The sequence below is a fragment of the Cibotium barometz genome, chromosome 33, assembly GCF_041138505.1.
Source record: "Cibotium barometz isolate CiBa-2024 chromosome 33, ASM4113850v1, whole genome shotgun sequence".
Classification (NCBI taxonomy): Eukaryota; Viridiplantae; Streptophyta; class Polypodiopsida; order Cyatheales; family Cibotiaceae; genus Cibotium; species Cibotium barometz.
Window position 1 is genome coordinate 9,606,376 of NC_141078.1, and position 5,504 is coordinate 9,611,879.

The window sequence follows — 5,504 nt, forward strand, 5'->3', positions numbered from 1 at the left end:
TAATAATAAACCAATAACCTCACCGTCTTTGACAGGTAGGAGCCTACCCCTCCTCAAACCTCCAAACTGGTCCCAATTTCGACCATGTAACAGCTTCGTGAAACTCTCTTTTTATAAAATATAGAGATATACAGGTATAGAAAGTTGGTTTTTGGCTAGAGTGTAGGGCTCATTCGAGCATCATCCATTGGAATTTCTATAATCTCGAATGTGTTCAAGAATTTCAAGGTGGTTCGTCACGTGGTGGCTTGATCGATCAAGGTAACAAAGGCTGGTTGCAAATGATGCCAACAGCTCCTTGACATGCAGATGCTTGCATCTGAAGGCGGGAGCTTGCCATACCTAAGACAATCAACCAAGTGGTCAAGGATGTCCATCTTGTGGTTGGACATGTGTGAAGTCTGAACCTTCTCATGGGCCGTGGGCCATGCCAAGCATAACATGCCAAGGGCATTGTAAGTCTAATGCAAGCTTCTTTTTGTTTGGTTTAATGCAAGCAATTTACATGCTAGAGGAGCTTATGCAATGCCCTCAATCTTCTTCGGGTTTAAGGGTGGCTTCTGTAGGACCATTGGGTATCTTAAAATTTAGTGAGTTGGACACCTTTTGCCTCATTTGTGTTGGGGTAAGCTCGTTTTTGCAATCCACACTTTGGAGGCCTTCAATTTCCTTGATTACTTAAGGATGCCCACCTTGTTGAATCTTGTTTCATAAATGAGGATTAAAGAATAAATCATTGCCAAGGCAAAGGAAGAGGTGGTGGCATGTAGGAGGAAGAGGTGGTGCCCCTTGCAAGTTTTCTCAAGAGGTGCATGTACAGCCGACCCTAATCTCATGATGCTATAATTGTTGCATGTCCTAGTGGCATAGTAAGCAAATAATAAGATGTATTTGTGGCATAGTAAACGAACAATAAGATGTCTTTGTGTCATGATTTTAGTTTGGTTTAATGTTTCCATTTCCTTTCAAGTATCAGAGATTTGGCACGACCATTATGGTAAGAATGTAATATGATGTTCTACTTTCTACTTGCAATGTGATGTGTTTTGTTTCATAGAAGTTTTTGGTCTTCCACAGACATTGAGACGAGTCTCTCTCTCTCTCTCTCTAACTCTCTCTCTCTCTCTCTCTCTCTCTCTCTCTCTCTCTCTCTCTCTCTCTCTTTGGAGGCATCACAGCTTGTCACCTCATTCTCCATCCCACCTCGTCCTATGGGGGTAGATCATACATACTTGGCATTTTCACTAGCCGGATCACCGGTATCACCAGTCCCCCACATACCGATGCCACACACCACCATCTACTTCACACATGACATGGCAGACATATACACTGGCAAAGTAGTGGATGGGCTCCTACTCATGGATCCCCTGGCACCTATGGATACCATTACAGTCCACTTGGCATCACTCCTACACACGGCTACATTACAGAGCTTCCCACATCGTGTCCACTCAGGAGAGCCTGCGAGATCTAGGACTATGCCCTAGAACAGATGGTATGATGAGACAAGTGCAGAGCCCTATACTCACGGCTCCGCATACAGAGAGCCTTGGGAGCCATCACAGAGTAGGAGTCGAGGAGAGAGATGAGGAGACTTACTCGCCGCAAAAGGCGAGCCTTCGCAGAGATACAGGAGCTAGAGATCTTCCATTTCTTCATGAGTAGAGATAGCCCTATCTCATGGTGGCACTTCAGAGAGCCCCGGACACCGACACCCATTGCAAACCCACAGACATGGCACACATATGCAGAGGGCCTATACCATGCCCCAGAGTAGCCACCTATACCTCAGCCATAAGAGCCTCAACCTACCAGCTAGCTTCTTTACCCACTCGATGGTAAAGGAAGCTATCCGCCGCCTACAGCATGGACGGGCCGCCGACCATATGGGCCTACAGGGTGAGCATCTCATATATGCAGTAGATTCTTTGGCTCCTTTTCTTGCACACCTGTTTAACAAGGCACTAGCAGAGGGTTTGTGGACGATGCACACCATTGTGCCGATCCACAAAACAGGGGATATGCTCGATCCAAGCAACTACAGGACGGTTATGGTTGGCCACGTGTTGGTGGTGCAGTGTTGGAGCAAGAGCTTAGCTTATATGCTGAGCGAACAGGTTTACGCTCATCAAGGTAGGCAGGCTTCAGGAGAGCTTTCTCTACCACTGACCATGTATTCACTTTGAGATGTATGATTGATCAGGCCAGAGTGAGGAAGAGAAAGATCTATTACTGCTTTGTGGATTTCCGCAAGGCATTTGACACAGTACCACGAGAGAGGCTCTTTCAGCGCCTGCAGTCTCTTGGCATACTAGCAGATATGACATGGGGAATCTATGCATTATATGAGCAGGTTTTTGGGCGAGTCAGTTGCCCAGGAGGTATGTCCGAGACTATTGCTAGCACCATTGGTGTTGTGAAGCAACGAGCTGGAGAAAACTGCCCGAGCTGGAGGGGACTAGTGAGGCACCCGACTGGCAAGCTAGAGGGGACTGCTGCCCGATTAGCTGCCGCCTGCTCTGCAGCTCTATTTGCCAAGTGCGCCTGCGTCAAGATACCGCTCGACTGCGCTTGATCGCCAGCCAGGTAGGTTGTTTTGGTCTTTTTACTTGTACAATTGTTTATTTTGACTTGCAAACAAGGTGTTCTTTTAAACACATTAATTAGACAAGCTTTCTAAGTGTGGGCTAGGCAACATCACAATTGGGATGGCATCGATGAAGTCTATTTATAGCTTTACCATCATAATTTATGAGATATGGAGAACTTGATACTTGCTAGTCTATTTACAATTTTACCATCATAATTTATTGGATATGGAGAACTTGATACCATATCCAATAAATGATTCTAGTATCCATCCTTTTAAAATGGTAGTGGGGAAGGGACTAGGTAAAGTCAAAGAGAAAATACTAAACACCTTCTAGGGGTAGGGACTATACGTAAAGTTGAGAAAGTGTTGAACACCTTCCACACAAGAGGGTAAGACTAACAAGATAAGAAGCCTTGCTCGTTTGAAAAGGTATGACAAGAATGGATTTATGACACTTTTTATATACATGAGATGGCTAAGCCATTGTATTGCTAGTGTGAAGCTTTCAACAATCACCCCAATGACACATTGTTGAAACTTGGGCAATTATGGGAGGTCCCACAAAGATCCTCCCATTTTCAACACCCCCACCTTTCTCGAAAGATGCAACCAATGTTTCCACGAGAGTGTGAAGAGAGAGAGAATCATTTGGGTATGTTCATGGTCATTCCTAAACCTTGAACTTCTCATTGAGCCCTCACCATTTGAAAACAAGGTGGGATGATATGGTATTGATGTGACCTTTTGTACACCACATTGGAATCCTTTCCGTCTCCTTCATTTCGAGTTGGACACATAGTGCATGACATGGCTTACTATTACAAGTGATACAATAAATGTACAACAATGCAAGCGTCTCTAGCTTTTTGCATGCAATGTACGTTTTTTTTTGGTGAGGGGGGGTCATAAATGCTCAGAAGAAACAATCCTGATCACCATTAGAAGTGCCAACAATCCATGAAAGGGTGGCAGATAGGTCCATGGCAATCTGCGTTAGTAGTCATGAATGATAGCAACTAGTCTGGAATACCCAACGTCGAACAACACTTTGTTGTTTCTCCTTTTCGTATTGCCTTTCTAATTCTTGTGAGATAGGTGTAGCTTCTATCATCGTAGGACTGCCTATTGCTTTGTGGATTCCCCATATTTAGAATGGCCAAACATATGCATGCGTGTAGCATGAGAGAGAGAGAGAGAGAGAGGGAGAGAGAGAGAGAGAGGAGTTCTAACATCATACGCAAGTCATCGGAGCACATATGATCCGTATGATGGCATGGATTTTTGTCGAGCACCCTTGTCCTTCAAAATCGACGAGTTTGGCATTGGACCACACTTGTACAACTCGACTGCTTATTGTAGGCTCACCCATCTTGTTCTTTGTCCAGAGGGCATATCAACTAGTAGAACTTGCAATGAAAAACAACATAATGAAAAACTAGTGTATGTCTTTTGTATGTATGAATGCTTAACATGTAAGTGGTATGCAAAAACCTCAATATATGTGTATGTCCCTTTCATGTAGTTGCAGATTTTCAAAAATTACCTTCGTCAACCAAGGCTACTCTTGTGGCACTATGCAAACACAGGTTAGTCTCATTTGTGTAATTTGTAAGAGATCTTTAAAATTTTAAAAAGAAAGTGGAATCTAGTTTTTGTACAAGGTCTTTGAGATTATGACTTCATGTCGCTTCTATAATAGTAGAATAAAGTGTGAGTCACTCGTAACTATGCATGTGGCTTTCCTTTTAGGAATCTCCCTTTTATGTTGAGATCATGAGAGATAATGGGCATGTTATTCGTCAGTGTCGTGCCTCGGAACATTTTCTCAAAAGACATATCATTTATAGTAAAAGAGTAGATATGATACGTCACCTAAAAAGGGATCATATGCTTGATGTTACGATTCCAAAGCGTCCCATGGGTAGACCAAGACAACAAAAGAGACCCCCTAGGCTTCTACCCACACAATCCTCTCGTCAATGTGAAGCTCGTTTTACAAACATTGATGTAAAGATTAAAAATGCAAAGAAGAAATTTCACAAAGAGGTGGTAAAAAAAGCACACTCTCTTTGGGAGTTAAAGGATGACAAAGAAAAGAGTTCATATGAGGAGTGGGAAGAAGCTTATGTAAAGAAAAGGATGGAGGAGTGGGAGAAGGGAATGCTTGCTCGCATTGCCAGCATGCAAAGAAGGATTGCACAAGGCTATAATGCCGCGGTACATATAGTTATTTAGTCTTCCTTCAATGGTAAATTATGCATAAAGCATTTGTTTAGATACTAATATTCATAAGGTTTTAGATACTAATATTCATAAGGTTTTATAGAGGAGAAATGTACTAAATCAAGAAGAGGCTGATGTCCATGAGATGAGGGACGATAATGATGGTGACAAGGTCGATGTTCAAGACAATGATGAGGCTGGTTTGAATGCGGTGGGAGATGCCGATGTCCATGACATGAGAGCAAATGTTTTCACTACCCCAGTAAGCCTTTGTTCAATAAATATTATTGCATAAAATTTTTATTTTTTTTAAAATTCGTAAATTGTTATTTCTTTTGGTTTAGGGTTTGAGACTCTCTGAAAATGTGCATGTGCCTTTTGCTCCACAAAAGGGAGCGAGAAACAAAAAAATTGCAATAGGTGATGAGAAGGGTGGTAGAGAGTGTCGACAGGTGATTTTAAGAATGCCAGTTTGATGTGTTGGCTTTAAGATTCTCAACCCAAGCCTTCTTGGTATGGAACCAACATAGCAAGACATGACATGCAATCTAAATCATTGTTCCATTCTCTTGAAATTCCCAACAATATGGATCTTCATTCACCACCTTGAGTATAGCCTCTAATTCTTGCTGTGACTTATCTCAATAACAAGTGCGGTAGGACGAACATGACCCATTCTAGAGAA